This window comes from Pseudopipra pipra, chromosome 7 (genome assembly GCF_036250125.1).
Source record: "Pseudopipra pipra isolate bDixPip1 chromosome 7, bDixPip1.hap1, whole genome shotgun sequence".
In the NCBI taxonomy this organism is placed as follows: Eukaryota; Metazoa; Chordata; class Aves; order Passeriformes; family Pipridae; genus Pseudopipra; species Pseudopipra pipra.
The window spans coordinates 4946288-4965042 of record NC_087555.1 but is presented as its reverse complement, the minus strand read 5'-3'; the positions used below and the strand labels follow the sequence as shown (position 1 = coordinate 4965042).

The 18755-nt window shown below is 43.8% G+C and overlaps 1 protein-coding gene across 44 annotated transcripts in view; it reads right to left on the bottom strand.

The window, feature by feature from the left end:
• Window positions 1–17994, bottom strand: part of MAP2 (microtubule associated protein 2) — a 221861-nt gene extending 203867 nt beyond the window's left edge. For 35 of the 44 annotated variants that reach the window (XM_064661892.1, XM_064661914.1, XM_064661916.1 and 32 more), the window contains exon 1: window positions 17307–17410. The gene's annotated coding sequence lies outside the window, so the exon portion shown is untranslated. Of the gene's footprint in view, window positions 1–16652; window positions 16671–17306; window positions 17411–17655; window positions 17718–17882 lie in introns of those variants that run through there. The other 9 variants (XM_064661934.1, XM_064661935.1, XM_064661936.1 and 6 more) reach the window with 4 other exon arrangements.
• Window positions 17995–18755: the final 761 nt, after the last annotated feature.

The following is an 18755-nucleotide window of genomic DNA, read 5'->3' as shown; positions in this document are numbered from 1 at the left end:
ATGCATGCACTGATGCCACAGATACCTGCTTTTTGCTAAAGGCCCAGGGCCCAAACCACAACTGAAAAAAAATACCTAAAACCAGATTTTGTCTTTGACTGGAAAAAGCCAAAATTAAACTTCAATACAATAACTAAAAATTACCCAGTGGCCAACAAGTGGCAGATTCAGGTGCAGATTTCACTTACACCCAAATAGTAAATCCTATTTGGTGGTGTTTAAGCAAGTGATCTTCCATTGACACATCAAGATTTATCAAGTCTGCTAGCTGTTTTACTGGAAAATAACTCTCCCAGTAAGATTTCCAGAGATTACAGTCTGGGCTAAACTGTTGTACTATCAAGTCCATAGAATACCACATAAAGAAAGAGTTACCTTTGAAACACTGCAGTTTCTGATCCAGCACAAACCTCTCTCTCTCTCCCTGGTACTTCTGTGAGTACATGTGAATGTTCACCTCTGTGCATGTATATTCATATAATTACATTTTTAGATGAATTTGCCTGCTTGTGTTCATGGCCCAAATGGATAGGAAACCTCCCTCCTCTATCCCAAAAGTCACCATACAAGTTACACGCAATAATTTACAAGCAACCCTGAAGGATCTGCACTTTTTCCCACTGTAAGAAGATCTAGAGCTGACAGGCCACTGATTCTGTTACACAGTGCCCTTGGTCCCCAAGGAACCCCTTTATAAATCCCCATATCTGCAATTAAGCCATGATCTTTAGCAAAGTCTCTGTGCTGCTCACTTTTAGGACAGTCTAGAAAATTATGGCAAACCTCTAACCATCTCCTCCAAGTTACTACAGTCCTTCCCACAAACTTTGTAGAGAATAAACAAAAGCTACAGGCTTGTTATAAAATGGGTGCTGGGTGAACTTTTCCAACTGAAAATAAAACATCCTTTAATTCTTCTGAGGATTCCAGGTAAAGAATGTCTCAGTAGGAGTCAAAGATTGTATAAGTGATGATTCTGGGTTCTCCCACAAAATCCAGTCTGCCTTTGGAAACCTTTTCAATTAGCATTAGAAGATGCTTATTAATAACACATAGTCTTTTCCACTGGTTCAAACAGGTTCTAGATGACATCATTATCTTTCTATCCTTTATCCCTGTTCTCCTATGGAATTCACACTGAAATTGCAGACTGATCTGCTGTCCAGCACCCCAGTGAAGTCCTCCAGGACAGCTCCCTTCCTTAAGGTCTGTAAAGCTGGCAGTCAAGAAGCTGAGACTCACAACTGGAGCTGACATCAGCCTCACCACAACTAGTTTACAACTGCAATGGGAAACAGAGGACAGAACATTCCCCTCCGCAGAGCAACAAACAAAACCTATTTCTTCCCTTTAAGGTCCTCACAGTTACCATCCATACAACCAAGCAACTGAGGGAAGAGGAATCAGGAGCATACTTATCAATATGCACTGTAGATATCATCTCAGCATGGCAACTAGGGCAAAACAGGAAATTAATAAGATTATTTAATAGCCCTTTTCTTGTCAGTTGATTATAAAGATTGTTTCAATATGAATGTTCATATTTCAACACACACGTACAGTTTACTCTGTAGTTCTCTACATTTTAGAATTTTGCACTGAACTGACAGAGATTAAATATACTTTATTACACACCATGTTTGACAGACCATCCAAAGATATTCTTTAGAATTTATTTCCTTGGTCCAGTACCACATTATTCTTACTGTCTAAGTCATTACTGTCATAGGAAAAGCTTCCTATTAACAGTTCTTCTGTATGTGCAGGAGCTATTGCTCTGGCATGTGAATGTGAGATGCAGAAGGACTTATTCATGTGCATCAGTACAAAACTGAATGAAGTAGCACTGACTGCAGGTAAAACATATTTCACTTGGAAACTGTCCAGGTGACAGCTCTCATGTATTGGCAATAATGTCCCTTCTGTTTAACATAGTCCAAGTATTAGACTCCAGGAGTATTTGTGCAAGAAGTTCCACTCAGCTCAGTGGAGCTATTTATGTGCACATATAGGTATGCACATGCATCAAATTTTTTAAAAGTCTGGATGTACAACATAAAGTTTACTGAAAATTAATACAAGGTACCAATGCTGATCAGTATGGAAAAGCCGTGGGGAACCTCACAGCAACACAAATGAGTTCTGTAAGAAAATTTAACATCCCTAGCACTCGGGGGAAGGGGGAGAAGAAATCTTACTGATGAATTTTTGGTAAGTAACAGATGGCATTATGAAACAGGGATAATTCCCTAGTAAAGGGACTCGGTTTAAAACTATCACAGAAATGTAGTAATTCTCTACAAAATTCTGTCAAATTCAGGATTGAGCACTTGTAGAAAGTCATCTTTATTTCAGTCTCTTCCCCAAATGGAAAAAAAAAAATTAAATCCCCAAGTCATACCTCAAGATTCATAAATACAGGATTTAAAGGAGACCATTATATGACTCCAGGAGACTGCAAAGTATCAAAGCTATTTGCTTAGAATAAGTGACAGCATTAGCCCAGCCAGGCATTTTTAGTATCTCAAATGACATTTTATACAGATGCTCTTTTCCATCGAACTAGCAGCATGGTTTCACCAGTTGTCACCATAAAAAAAAAATCTAAATGGCAAAACTAAAATTGAACTACAGCTTTTTCAGTATGGAAAAAGGAAAACAAACATCTGCTGTGCTTTCTGCCTCACTGGTTAATGTGTTAAGCTAGACAATGTAAAAAAACACTACTTTATAGCACTGCTATATTATTATTCATGTCTATAAGTCATCAAAACTAAACATCAATGTACAGGACCATGACTGAATCACACACAACACCCTCTCATAACACTATTAAAAAACCTAGGCTGAAAGCAGCCTTTTTCTGGTTTGAAACTCGAGGCTGGCCTTAGCCATAAAACTCAAGACCATTTAAGATCTCTTTAGATCATGAATGTCTATATCACACTTGCCTCAATAAGGTAAAGTACTTCACTGCATTCCCTAGGAAAAGTAATTTTATAAAAAGTAATTACTACAATGAAGTGGGTATAAATTTAGAGTCTTGAAACTATTCTGTCATTAACATTGCCTACATCACACAAGTCTTCCCAGGGAAAAAAAAAAAAAAACCAAATTAAAAAGCGAAAGAAGCTAAACATCTATCAAGCAAATATGCCAAAGTTGTCAGACACACACAGAGCTCTAAGCACATTTACATAGACATACAACATTCTCAACAGCTGATTTACTGTGAAAGCAGGTGCCAAAACCCCAACACAGAAGCACAACAAACAAGACAACCACCCAGCTTCCAGCTGGGAACAAGTCCCAGCCTACTTCCCCAGGCCCATTCCAACTAAAACTCAGCTCAAATTCTCCCTGCTCCTTCATACATGCTCAGGCCTCCACCAAGTTCCACACAGTGTTAGAATTAACTCCAGCTCCATGACAAAAATGAGGTTATTTTGCCTGGGTTACCACTTTGTTTCTGCAAAATATGCTTCTTTCAAGGGCTAACCCAAGCCCAGCAGAGACAAAGTACAGATTCATAGCAACAGCAAGTCACCTTGCAACCCAGTTCAGAGGGTTTCAGCACTTTGGCAGGTCCATGACAGCCCCTCCAAGACAAGACATCCCAGTTTTCCATTCCAACTCTGCAGAATGCCACACAAAACACAGCAGGATCTATATCAGCACCTTCTGCTCATTTTAGTACCAATGTGTTACTGGAGCAGTAACTGTACATTTAGAAGCACAAATCCTCATCAGGTTTACACACCATAGCAGCAGGACTGGTGGGGAAAAAAAAAAAATCTCATGCTCTGATCTTTGTTCCAGCTCTCCCAAGTTGGAGAGCAGCAGCACAGCCTGCAATTGGTAATCGTTTCCTCCCTCATTCACTGCTCAAACACTTCTTCAATGAAAAAAACGCACACTCCCAGAAACTGAAAGTGCCTGCACCAGACACTGTCTAAAGGAAGTACCCTAATTATGCCTATTTTAGGATTTACATTTTAATTTCAGCTTCAAGCTGGGCTCTTCTCAGGGGAAAACCAAGAGCAGCATGGTAAATCCTTCAGGCACATTCCTCCTGCTTTTCTTTCCAAGTTGCTGCTGTGGGGTTTTACACTGGCTGAAGACACCAGCAACACACAGCAAAAGGATATTACAGCCTCTCTGGGTAACACTGTTCCATGTAAGGACTGCCTAACCTGGGGCAGTAGCTTTCAAGAAGAGAGAAGATTTATTTTTCCTCTCAGGAGGATAAAATAAGAAATACCATATCGTCTTTCAGATTCAGAGAGACTAGAAAATGAAAGGACTTACTAAACAACTTACTCCACTCTTTCAAGACAGAGTTGTTCCATATTGATGCTGCTGCCCCATATCATGTTGGGTATCATTGGCTTGTCTTTAATAACAGACGAACACTTCCACTGCATAATGCAAGTTAGCTTATCTTTAACAGGGATCTCAGCTGCAGAACCAACCCCACACTTAGTAGCCTTAAAAACTGAAGTGATATCTACAACATGTTTTTTTAGGTGGATTCTTCAGAACTTACTGCATTAAATTCACAACAGGCTTCGATATCAACTCTAACAAGTAATTAAATTGATGTTTCAATGATAAGTGTTTTCAAGTTGTGCTTATTAACATTTTATTATGAAAGTGACAAGAGAGAGACTCTCTGCAATGAAGCTGCTCAAAGAATATATAGGATGAAAGCCAGCAATGATCTTTTTATTCCATCAATGTCACCAGAACAAAAGTAACGAACAACCTCTCGCGGGCTCCTGTGGATGCTCCAAAGTGTTTGCAAGGAAGGCAATCCAAGTTTACACAGCCCCTCAACTAGCAAAGTGTCTTCATTGTGGGTACATTCCCACAATGTACCTCAAGACCTTCCAAAGCAGGGTGGTGAGCAGGTCAGCACTGCAAGATGGTATCGATCAGTCCTGCATTCAGCAAGAGCTGGGAGCTCTGAGCCACTGACTCACAGAACAACCCCCTCAAGAAGAGGCATCTCCCAGCGCAGCAGTGAGACAGCCAGAGCCTCCCCAGGCACCTCAGCAGTGCTATGGCTCTCACCTGCCGGAGCATGCTGATAACTACTGGGGATGTAGGAGGGAGAGCAGTTTCCTCTTGCTCACTTCTGTGCACCCACACAGGGCCGGCCTGAATTCCTGACACACCACATGCCACCGACTGCTGCTGCTGACTGGACACCAACACAGAAAACACCTGGGTACTGTTCTTCCCAGCTCTCCATTTCCCTGCTGATATTCTCACAATTAAAAACTTTTGAGTTTGCCCTTTCTTGTTTGCTGGCACACTGAAGGGGAAATACAAAACAAAATTAAATGCAAGTAAAACATTCCTGTAAGATACTGAGCCAGGCTTATACACATCACAGTGCAAACCAAACAATCCTATTTTACTAACAGTCTGAGCAGCCTTTATCTGTCACACACACAAATATTCAGAGGGAAGTACATAACACCAGCTGCCCTCAGGAAGCAGAATAATGCCAGCTCCACATTACTGCCACTGCTCACAACTCTGCCCACCTGCCACCACCCTGGGCTTTGTGCTTCTGACTGGAGTGCATGGGCTCTTTTGTTGGTCACCTAGAAAAATATCACTCATAGTGAGCCCTAACACTTCAAGTAGCTCTAATTCAGCTTTCAACTCAGTTCTTTGTCCTCTAAAAATAACTCATGTTTAATTGCAACTGGCCACAATTTTCTAATTCTTTGTGACCCCAAACCTCTAAATCTATTACCCACAGACAGCCAAAGTAATCCTTAATGAAGGTGTGGGTATGATGCAGCATGCTAGGGGCCATCTGGTTGCCAGGTGTTTCCTGGCTTAGCTTTTCTTCACAACACACATCCCTCCTCCTCCCCTAATTCCAAGGAAGACAATTTCTACCTCAGGATAGTCCTTTGTTAAAGACACAGGCAAGGGCTTTATTGCAAACAAGTCAGCTGCAGCACAGCAAAGTTCAGAGCCTTCAACAGAAAGCCTGAAAGGGCTGTTTATTACCATACACACCTCCCTGTGACTACCAGCAAAAGACTATGCCAAGAGTATTTCTAACTGTTAATAGGAAGGGAGCCAAGTGCAACAATTTCACTGTAACCCTATGTCTTGTATTCCTCACTCACAACCAAAAAAAATAAATTAAAAAAAATTAAGTTTTTTTAGAAAAATACCATTTACAGTAAAAGCATGTAGTTTAAAATGTACTAGGTAAGATTCAGACTGGGGTAATTTGATTTCTTTTGGGGAGCAACACAACCTACCAGGGAGGTTAGATCCTGTGACCTTCATTTTCAAAATGGAGCATTAACTTTTTTCATACCAGTAAAGGCCTTCCAGTTCTCAAACACACGTTCCCGCCCCTCCCCTTCACCAGTGCTCTGGAGAAATTTAGAGAGCTGGACTGGTAGAAGGTAATTTTTGTACAGGACTAGCATTGTCCCAGCTCAGCTTCCTGAGCTGGCTTCCCACAGGGTCAGGGAAGGACCAGGCACCGCAGGAGCAAACCGGCACAGGACCTCAACAGCAGCAGCTGAGATAAGCATCCCAGACTTCCAAATTGGAAAGCTTCTCCTGGTCCCCACTATCATGGTTAGATTTAGTCTGCATAAAGCATTTCATATTTCAGGCTAAAACCAGCAAACGTTTACTTGGGCACCTGCAGTAGTCAGCTCTCAGGAATGGTTTCGGACTGGTTATGCACAAGTACCACGGTCGGCGGACATGCACAGAAAAATTGTCTCAATATTCCCACAGGGCAGGGAAAACTCGTTTTTCCTACAGTAAAGAGAAAAGCCCTCGTGACTCCTTCCAGTGTATGGAGAGCAGGTCTGTGCTGGGGAGTTCCATAGAGCCAGGTTTGATGCTCCTGCTGTCCTTGGGAATTAGCAGGTTAAGAAATGGAAATGACTGCTGCTTAGCTGATACACAGGGCAAAAATGCAGAGTAGCTGCCCTGCCAGCCTGGAACCTGCTCTGCTGGGCTTGGCACCCAAGTACCCTGCAGAGGAGCTGCCCCAGCAGCCCTTGGCACCCTAAGCCTGCAGTGTCTATGGGGATATGTCAGGCCCTGATCAATTTATTGGTGGATACAGAGAAGATCATTTTGCAAAGACAAGGCTGAAATTTGCCCAGAAAATCCCAACAGGAATCATTTCCAAGCCAAGAAGCACTGTTCCAGTTCTGCTATGGATCAGGAACTAAGCAAACAGGACAAGCCAAAACCAAAACCAGCAGCACACCTGTGATGAACATGCCAGAGGCTCTCACCATTAGCCCAGAGCCCCACCAGCTCACATGCACTGTCCATCCCACAGCTGTCCTACCCACAGTCCCAAACTTCTGTAAGCTCCTCAGAAAATGAGCCACATTTCACTTCAAAACAAAGTCCAGCAGAAGAATATCCCATGGTTATTCCTCCATAGTTTCATCTATATAGTGAGTTTCTTAGTTCTGCCCAGAGCTATGCTTCAATACAAAATGAGTGACTAAACTGGAAAACAACAAATAAAAATAGAAAAATACTCAAATGCAGCCAGACCTACAGTGGAAGAGAAAATTGCCCAGGACCACTGCCAGTTGTGAAGGGTTTTCAAGTTCAGCTGCAGAGTAAATCCATCATGGAAAGGGAAATATTAACAAGGGACTAGAGATATAGAACCTTTATTCTTGAGGCACACTTGCTTGTTCATTTGACTATTTGCATATTTTAATATCTTTTAAGATGCAAGTTTCTGCTAGAAATTATTTCCACAAGCCTCGAAACATTCTTCAAAGAGCTACTCATCTGCTTAGTGACAGAGGCATGGGGCAGGGCTTGTTTACTAATCTAGGAGGATTATACTCCAATCTGGATCAAGCCTTGCCTGAAGGTAAGGGTAGTAGAGCAAACAATAAATACACCACTTTCCAACTGCAAAGGCATGAGGGGAACAAAATCCTAAAGAAAGTTATGTCATGCTTGGATCTGGAAAAGAGGTGAATATAAGGAGATAGCAGCTTCTTTATATCTGTTGTTCAACAGCTGCTGGAAATCCTGGACAGATAAATTCTATTTCTACTGTTCTGTCAGCTCTTAAACCTACCAGTTACAGCTAAAACAAGTCTACACAGCTAATTTTTCAAATGAAAACATAACACATGCCTCTGACCTCTTTTTTTTTGCCTTTTTAATGCATTCAGACATCACTCCCTCACTGGAGGAAAACTCATTTTTCACTTATCTTCCCTCTCCTTCAGATGAGCATCAAAAGATACCAAAACATTGCCAGAGACAACACAAAAACACATCGCAGGTAAAATATTCATTCTCTCACTCATCCCAGGACACAAATAAATCACTTACTCAATTGCAAACTGGAATAAGCAGCGTCACTGAGACTGATCTTGCAATAACTTAAAATGCAGAAGAAAATTCCACACTCTCCTCAGAAAAAATTTACAACTTCTAACAGTATATAAAGCAAATTAGAAACAAAAGTAACTCAAGTCTTTCAAGTGACTGAAATCTCAGACCCAAAATTCACCTGAGAATGGCAGGGAAGTGAGGGCAAAACAAATCACCTGGTGCTGCCCACAGAGGGATTCCAGAGTAACACCCCATGATGCCAACTCTGCAATACCACATCTTCAAGGAAACACTTCTTTCTGAACCTAACAGTAGACATGGCTTCACATCCTAAAGTATGGAAAACACTAGGTTTGCCCAATATTTTTTTCCAAGTACTTACTCCCTCCTCCTGCTTGCAGTAGGTGGTAAAAGAATTTATTCCTAAAACACTTAAAGTAACTTGTTTACACTTTAAGTACAGCTTGCACATTCACCACATTGCTCTGGCCCCATCACCAGAACAAAACAGAAAATCCATGACCCTACACAAAAAAGGTGAATCTGCCTTTAAACAGCCAGTACCATTTTTCTCTGCTGGCTCAGAAAGGTACACACCTTCCAACAATTACATCTTTTAAAAAAATTAATTAATTACAATCAAGGACTACTCTCTCATAGCAGTGTACGTATCCATTTGTGCTACATGACAACAAGTAGAATCAAGTTCATTAAGAGATTTCAAAGCAAAGCATAAGGCATTGTTTCAGCAGGTATTACTTACTGTCAGTCTCAAAGCCTGAGCTCGCTATGAGGGCTTCAAAGTCAACTTGGTCCAGAAGAACCAAAGAGCAGAAAATCCCCATAACGGCAGCTGCCACCCAACACTGGCAGCACTTGCACGAGTCACACCCACCCAAAAGTCAGTCTCTAAAAAGACTCACAGGCTGCCGAGGGGACTGGTGGGAAAGGCTTGATAACTGCACCTGCTGGTAATTAGAGGTAATAATTACCTCTAATAATTACTGACCAGCAGGTCAGTGCTGGTGCCCTGATACCAACATTACCACCTACACAAACACACAACCATTCCAACAGCTGAAAATGTGTTTCTAACTTTTGACTGCTTCTAATCATGAATTAAAGCTTTGCAACATATTATTAATTCCATTTATTGATAACAGTGATGCTGCAAGTGTATAGTGGACCGAGACAAGTGAAGGCAAAAAAATAAAGAAACCTAACTGAATTCAGCTTTTTTTGCCCACAGAAACAGTTTTGTACTAGAGGTCATTCTAAATGAATGCAATCTGGCTGCACCTATTTTTTCTTTCCAAATGCATTCCACAAGAAAGTTCTCAACTACATATATTGAAAGGTACATTTACGGGTATTTTTAATACTGCATTCAAAATACTGAAAGTGTTTTAAGCAACACTAGTAGCATGCCATTTAAATTATCTCAACTAAAGAACTGCAAGTATTATCTATAAATCAATGCTGCTAATTCTGGCAAACTGTGGAATATAAAATTACAGATATGAATTTGTCATATTACAAAATGCCTTTTATTTATTAGACATAAATTTATTATATGCTCTAACAGATAGCACTGGGTAATACAAAATGCTTAGATTCAATATTTTGCTAAGTCTTATTCAGAAGCACAACCAGCTCTCTATACCCTGAAAAGCTTAACTTTGCAGAACAACATGGAATGAAAGCTCTTATTTACCACACTCTATCCCTAGCTCTTTGGAATGGATCAAGTTATTAACTGTTCCCCCTCCCACACGGAGAGGTTTGTTTGCTTTTCCTTTTTTTTTTTTTTTTAATTACTCTCACGTATTTGCCAACTTTCCCTTTACTACTTCAGGAAATTCCCATATTTTATCTCCCTAAGACAAAAGAAATATACAGTTTCCTTCCTCCTGATTTATGTGTTTCTTCATCATTTTACAGGGGGAGATTTTTTTTATGGGACATCAAATTAATCCTTACAAAATTAGACAGATGATGGGGACAAAAAACTACCTTGCCACCTTCCTTCCAGGCACACTTAGCCACAACCTTAAATGCCAGGTCTGATCTGGACTCCTGGCAACACAGACACTGACTCCCAGGTGCATTCTGAGCGTTCTGACAGCCTGTGAAGAGCATCTTTTGGCCCAAACTCTGCTCTGACTGAATCAGTGCAAATCAGTAATGACTCTGATACAAATCTGAAGGAGCTGACTCTTATTTCAGAAAACTCCCTCCTATTCCTGTGGCTGTTTCCCCATGCCACATATTTTCTAATATGGATGCACGGGAGCACTGAAGGAGGGCAGGGTAATTCTGCAGGTAAGGAAGCAGCTCAGGGCCATCACACCTGGCTTCATCTCTGATTCCCTCTCATCCCAAGCTACAGGTTGACAAGCGTGATGGGATACGAATGACCGATCACCCAGAGCACTCCTTGAGCAAGGTCTATTCTCCTCCTTTGCAAATCATTCAACTTCCACCCCTGCATCTCTCCTTTTTGAGATCCTGGATTTCTTTCCTCTGCCTTCTTGAACATTTGCTAATTGCTAGGGAAATAAAAGCTAGTATTGCCTTCAGCACACTCAAGGGAAGCAATGCCCTGCAACACAAGCTCCAAACAGCAGCCTAGCACCTTGAAAAGCACATCAGGCACCAGCAGACAGGGGTTTGTCAGTGAGAGGCACCCTGCACGTGGACGTACAGCTGCTGGTAATCAAGCCACAGTCACAGAAGTTCAAACAAAGGCAGCAGCTCTGCTGTCTGAGCGATACCACATGGCCAGGAGAGGAAGAGATGCCCAAGCATACCTTACCAGATCACATGGAAGCAGCTGCAAGAATGGGGCAGAGCCTTTAAAAGGCTGTGGGGTCTCTTGGTCCAACAATCAGCCAGGGAACAGTGAAAACATGTTAACATTAGCAAGTGTTAGCTGTTGGCACTGGGAGCCATCACATTGCAGCATTGAGCCTCAGGTCTGGCCAAAGTCCCCGTGAGAGAATCAGATCTTTCTGCTCAGACCTGGCGGTCACAGAAACGCTGCTGTGGAAAACAGTAACTTGGCACAAAAGAGCTGGTTAGCTAAAACAAGCCAACCAGACTTCCAGCCAACCAAAACTCAAATCCAGACCTGAACCCTCCCTAAAGTCAAAGGATTTTGAACACGTGCTTTCAGCCTATTCCACAGCAGACACAGACAAGAGGTTTCGCTCACAGCTGCCCTCGGTCTCTGAGCCTTCCCAGAGATATGGGTGTCCTTACACTTCACTGCACCTTGCAATTGCCTGCACTGGCTTACCAGGTTATACAGATACCTTCTACACAAAACGAGGAGAACAAGAAGAACTGTTCTTGTTCCGGGGTTCCTAGCCGGGGTTCCTCCAGGCACAGCCTGGAGGCACAACCCCGTGGTTGTAGGGAAGAAGGCCAATCAATCTGCGCTCACGGCCAGCAGACAGGTTTCTGGCCCAGCAGTGAAGCACCCAGGCCACTTCTGAATGTCCACAGCACTTTCTACTGTTCATCTCTGGTTTAAATTTGGACCAAGGCCAGAGCTTTTGAAAGCATATCCCTAACTCTGTTCAGAACCTTTATAATATTCCTACTCTATGTTCTCTTTTTGAGGTAGTATTTCGTAACTTTGCTCATCCAAGAGCAGAACCTCAGGAAAAGTGGCAAGTTTTGCACATGGAAGCAGCTCTTCCAACAGATAATCTATATCCCTCAACATAGAACTGACTGTTCCTAGTTTTAAACAAGAAACCAGCCCCTATCATTCTCTCCAGAAAATAAAGTGGACACACAGGGTTAATTGAATCAATAGGTCCTATAATTAAATGTTACCAAGTTAGCTGATATGATTGGACTACTGGGTTTGGTTTGTTTGGGAGTTTTTTTGTGTTGTTTATCCAGAGGCTGCATACACTTTAAATACAGCTAATTTTGCAAATGGCTATTGAAATTTAGTTTAAAACGCCCTCAGGGGACAAAATGACAAGTTTCACAAAGAGAAAAGCAACTTTTCATAAACTCAACTCAGTGATCTAAGTGCATGACAGCTATTGGAAGTACTAACAGAAACAAGTCTTCCTACTTCTTGCTGGGGGCTTGACCAACACAACACGAGAAATATTCCTCATATCCCCAGACCCACGAGTGCCAAATCTAAATGAAGGAGCAGAATTTGCTAGAGGGACTTAATTCTATCTAAAAATCCATAACTTAAGAATTCACAGGTATGAACTGATTACTTCCCTAATGGGAAAAAGTACCCCAGATTTTCAATGATCAGAAAACAGATCTGAAAGTGGCATTGTCTTTTTCCTGATGGTGTAAGTCAGGTGCAGATTCAAGGAATTCAACATAGTTATACTGACTTTCTCCACTTAACACTGCTGGTCGTAATGGGCCATTGTCACCCTTGTACCATATGGACATACAGATACATACATATTTTATCGGGAAGATGGATAAAATAAACAAACACTCATTACACCACAGAAAGTTGAAAAAACAACACATTTAAATAACACTAAAAGATAAACAGTATATCATAACACTGGTCAAGCCTATAAACTAGCACTATCTTACAGATTACAGAAAACAAAGAGATTCAGTAAATTTTTATATTGTTGAGGTTGCCCAAGCCACACCTTTTCACAGTAATTCCTTTCAAACTGGCACTTTAACCAAGATGCAGAATACTGAGTATAAACACAGACACTCTGGAGCTGTTGTCTCCTTATCACTCCCGTCAGCTCCTCAGTCAAGACAAAAGAACAAAGATCAGTCCCATCTGCAAGCCTGCTGCAGGGAAAAACAGCTATGAGTGTAAAACCATAAGGAGCAAAGGAGCAACAGCATTAGCTCATCTCTTCTCCTTAATACAACAGCAAACAATTAGTGTTAAAGTAAAATGGGTCAATCAAGACCTCAAATCTTCTTAACAGCTAGTATAGTAACCCATGTGGCCACAGAAATCCAAATTAACCCCATGGATACCTCAGTTCTTTCCTCCAATACCTAGAAAGCAATTACAAGTGTCACACTGAATCTCTTTCTAGAACACTCTCACATAGTTTAGTAGCATAACCTATCCATGAAATAAAAGCTTTTTCCTCTACTGAAGCAGATGGCTTACACCACCTCTGTTTTCCACCACCAATCCTCTAAATCAGCTCCACCCTATGGAAATCAGTCTCATGCTGTTTTTTTCTTATTAGCTGAGATGCAGTACAGAACTGCTGCTAACAAGCACACTTGTATATGAAGCAAAAGAATAGAAGAAAAAGCACCTGCCCTAAGGATGCCAAAGATGTCAAGACCCACCCTTCTTGTGCCTTAGCATGTGTGTTTGGGGAGGGAAAAGCCACAGCATGATTTCACAGAACGTTGTTCATTTCCATGCTTAGTCTAGAAGTATTTGGCATCACTAAATATCATCAAGGGTTTTCCACCACTGAGCCCACATACCCTCTCTTTCTCTTTCCAGCAAAACATTCCCTTTTCGGTAAAAACATGCTTGACTTTTAAACATGCTTAAGGCTGACTTTCAAGGGCAATTAAGCATGTGTTTGAACAACTGAATAAATCCAGATGGAACAAAACAAGCATCCTTGAGTCTTAGGAACAATTCTATATATCAGCACATGCATTCATCAAATACACATATTGGCTTTAAGGTAGCACAGAAACAAAATATCCAGGTGACCACCAGGTCAGATAATTCAGTTCAGAAACGACCTTGTAAGGTCGCCTAGGAGCCCTATCACACCCTTCCAAATTTCTGGCCATTATTCATGTGCCTGTTAACTGCAACACTCCCTGATCCCTTCCTAGGTAAGGCTTCAGTTCAGCTACAAGTGTCCTGCAGGCAGGAATTCCTCTTTGGGAACACCAATAAAGCCAAGGGGTGTTTTTTTGTTCTTTGGCTGTGAGCCAGAGGTTTTACCAGATCAGGTCTCAGCATAGCCACTGCCTGCTCTATAAGCAAAAGTTCTGTAAGGAACTCGGGCCTTTGGACTGACCCACAATTTATAGAAAAATACTACTATCGGGGCTTTTTTTTTCCTTTCTTAAGCTAACTGTAATTTGTCCGCCACGGCAGATCAGATTTCAGATCTCACAGATCCTGAGCTGCATTTCAAGCTCTGTCAGTATCTTGCGACTTTGCAGAAATGTTTGTAATCAAGAGGTGACTTTCTGAAAGCCATCATCGTAAAGTCCTCACATCCCAAATTCTTTTTGACTTCTTCCTCTTCCAACCACTTTAAGAAAACAAACCTATCTCCAACACGTGTATGACGTGCCATACTGGGGGGTGATATCTGAAACAGCCAAGCAGAGTCTCCAATAGGCCACCCCCTTCAACCCCCCCCATTTCTGTGTTTCGGTATTTCTAGCAACTTCTACAGCTCAAGCAGCTCTTAAGTAAGCACAGTGCCAGTGCTAGATGGACCAGAGCCCACTGGTGTCAGCACATACAGCAAATGTTTCCTCTGTGAATCCAGAGGAATTTATGGTATAGTATGCAGTAACATGACACAGGCTGAAAGGAAAGGTACGCTTCTGGAAAAACATCCAGCAAGAAGGGAATTCTTAACCCACAGACTGCAGCAATTCATTTAGGGACCGCTGGGATCAGATCACTTGTGCCTAGGTGCAGCACCTCAGGGGTCATTCAATTACAACAATTACAACAATTTCTGTATTGCCCCAACATATTAAAGACAACAGCTAAGTGGGTATGACATAACACACCGTAACAATTACATCACATCTCTAAATCAAGGGTGCAAATGCCGCTTTATATAACAATCTGCATTATAAGCACAATGAACTGCCCTCCGGTGTGCTAAAACTCTCCACAGAAGAACAGCAACTTTTTATTCTCAGGATGACAGCGCTTTGGCCTCTCTCAAACACCCACAGGCAATGCACAATATAGGTGCAACAAACTGGAAGTTTCATTAACCAAATCCTGACCCTTGATGAGATAAGAAAAAATGAGAAGAGACAGAACTTAGGGCACCATGCTCCACTGCTGAGATCCCCCCTCCCCGCAGAGCCAGGGCTCACCTGCGTGCCTCATTTCCATGCTAAATGGTCTCACTAAGCCATGGAGGTTATTTTCAGTGTGTTACTTTAGCTCATCTGCAAATGTCTGAGCTCCAGGAGACTGGTACCACATTAAGACGGGGGTCTTGCTCACTGAGTGCAGCATCAGTGCTTTGCAAAGGGGCAAAATAAAATACTCGGTGAGGAATTCGGTGGTTCCCAGACCGAGGTGCTACAGGGGCGAGTTTGGGCTCCATTTTACGTATCACACTTTCAGAACACCAGCAGCAGAAACGAACACCCATCCACAAACTTAACTGGACTATCTCTACACTAACTGAAGAGAGTTTTTAGCACACTCAGGGAAGGTGCCCATTCTCTCATTCTTAGTGATCTATGAAGTAATGGCAGGGGTAACTTCACTAGGCCATGCCCTCTCAGCACATTCTCTTCTCAGGCAAGGGCCGAGATGCTGTGATCACGTCATCCAGTCAGGAGGGAAGAAAGAGGAGCTATAGAAAATAAATACAGTCTGCAGCTGAACCTCTTCTTGGGTGCATTGGCTACAAGATCTGCAGTCTAGACATCCCTGCAAGTCTAAACCAGCACAGGTGAAAAGAAACAGATTCTTTCACGGAGAGAAAACAAAGGTTTGTCGAGAAAATGGGAAGAACCAGAACAGAAAGGATACGTGCTTCAATCCTGCAAGGAAGAATGCTTCAGAAAACAAAAGGGACAGGTTTCCCAAACCACAAGCAGCCCAAATGCTGGATAGCAAGGCATTTTTTGAGAAAGGATGGAGCATGATTTATTGGTATCAACCACAAAGACATGACAGATTATGAAAAGGGATGCTGGAGACCTAGAATAAGTAAGACTTACAACATATGGATGTATACACCCTACTCTACTGCATGACTCTATGTTAATGCCCACTTACATGTGAAAGCCACCTACTTCGTCTCAGAAAGAATCCTACATGAAAACCCACCAGCAAAACAAAAGAATATCTTTATTCAGAGAACTGAAAATTCCTGCACGGGGAAATTAACCATGCCGGTATCCTACAGAGGGAGAGCAACTCTCCCGACACGCGGCACACCCCCTTCTTTCCCGAAGGTGCTCCATACAGCACATCCTATCCGAGGGGCAGGTCGCAGTGAGTGCCTCACACAGCGTGCTGGGCACACCGAGCTGGGTCGGCACATACTCGCGGCTCCTACCTGCAGCGGGGCACGGTTTACATCATTTTCTTATATAAAAAGGCTTTGTTCGCCGCCGGCCTCCCGTGCGCGGCTGCTCCCTCGCCGGATCTGCGGCCGATGCGTTCAACACAGGGAATCTTTTTTTTCTTTCAGGGTCGGTTTTTCCCCCCCCCCCCTCCCCGATGCAAATTAACAGCGCTTGGAGCCCTCGCACCCCCTCGCCTCACACAACGCTCTTTGTTCAGCCGCGCAGATCCCCTTAGAGGAGCTTAGGGGTGGGGGCAGGAGAAGACAGAGAGTCACATCCTCCGAAAGGCTTTTACAGTCTGGGGATGCTCAGAGCCCTCGGGGGCAGCAGCCCCCACGAAGGTGAAACGGGCGTTACCGGGGGCTTTTATCCCTCCCATCACCTCGGGCAGGTCGGGCGGGGACGACCCGCGGCGAACTCCTGCGCGGGACCGCAGAGGGGGCTGAGGGGCCGAAGGAAGGAGGGAAGGAGGGAGCGAAGGAAGGAGGGAAGGAGGGAGGGAGGGGGGGCGCGCGCGGGGCTTGGGCGGCGCGAGCCCCCCGAGCAAGGCTCGCGATGGCCACGAGGCGGGAGGCGCGCGCGGCCCCGCGCCCCCCCTGCCCGCCCGTCCTCCCTCCCCCGGCGGGGCTCGGCTCGCTCCTTACCTGAGCGCCGCGGCGGCCGCCGGCACCCACGGGCACAGAGAGGACGCGCCGCCGCCCGCGCAGTGCCGTGCCGTGCCCGGCTCAGCCCGACCCGCCCCGCAGCTCCCGGGCTGTCGCGGGACGCGGCCGCCTGCGCGCCGCGCGCCCCCGGCACCGCCCCGCTGCCGCGGCCCCGCCCCGGCCCCGCCACGCCCGCAGGGCCCCCGCGCCGGCGGGGGTGGTGGAGGGGGAGCGGCCCCTCGGTGCCGCCCCGCCCCGGCCCCTGCATTGCGGAGACACCCAGGCTCCGGGACGCTCAGCCCGCGCCCTGCCCTGCCCCCGGTAGAAAACCAGCCCGAAAGCCCCTTACCTGGTTTCATTTGGGTCTTCCAACGCTGCAAGTCCCAGCTCAGTCTAATTCCTCCTTCTTCTCTGGAGAAAGGGAGCGAATAATGGTGAGATCGGGGGGAAAAAGGGGTTTATGGCACCTCAGACACTGCGCTCCTGCTTACTTACACGCTGGTCTTGTAAGGCTGGGCTATCCAGCCATTTCCTGGAATCTGGCAATAAAAGATATCCTATTACTTTGTCACTTACCAGATTCTCGAATGAACTTTCTTCCTCAGCCCCTCAGAACATCAATTACAGTTTCTGTATTCCAAAGTCATCCCTCCTGCAACGCCACTGATATGATGGGGCTACAGCATTGGCTCATCTCACCTCTTCTAGCCAGTACCACATCGTTTCAGTTCCCTGTGCTGGAGATGAAAGAGTAAAATGGTGCTTTCTTACTTCTTCTATTTCCTAAACAAATTAGTCTGTTGGGTTTGTTTAAAATGCATGTTCAAAAAGCCAGTCTATCAGAATCTTAACCAGCAATTCCAAGTATCTCATGCCTGTATTAACCTAAAAAAATGTTTTGAAACAAAGGGGATCCAGTAAAGACAAATATTGCTATTTTTCTTTATATTTGGGCCATAAGTGTTTGACTGGTCAAAACAGATCCAGGATAGCCAAGATCTCACCCTTGCTTCTGTTTCTTCATACAGAGATGGCCATCCCTCAACAACTACTACATTGGATTATATTCCGCATTAATGGCATGTTGATGTTAATGAAGTGACCAGGGAATGCCAAATTATTTTAAGTATTTTTACGTATTTGTAAATCAGGAAATTTTCGTTATAAGGTCTGAGGCTGTGAGCCAAGGCTACAGACATTTCTTCCAGTCGCTTTCCTGAGACCTTCTCAAGCTCTTTGAGAGAACTTCCTACCACTGCTCTTTTCTTGCATTTCACCTGTAAATCAGTGGTGTGCAAAAGGAGTAGGATCTTGCCAAGAGGACAAAGCCATCATGTTCCCCTCTGGTTACTCACCACTGGTGATGTACATCCATCTGGAGGAGATGCTGTCAGAGGAAATGGATTTGCTGCAGCCAGTCTTTCTCTCGGGCTGTCAGGAGGAAAGACA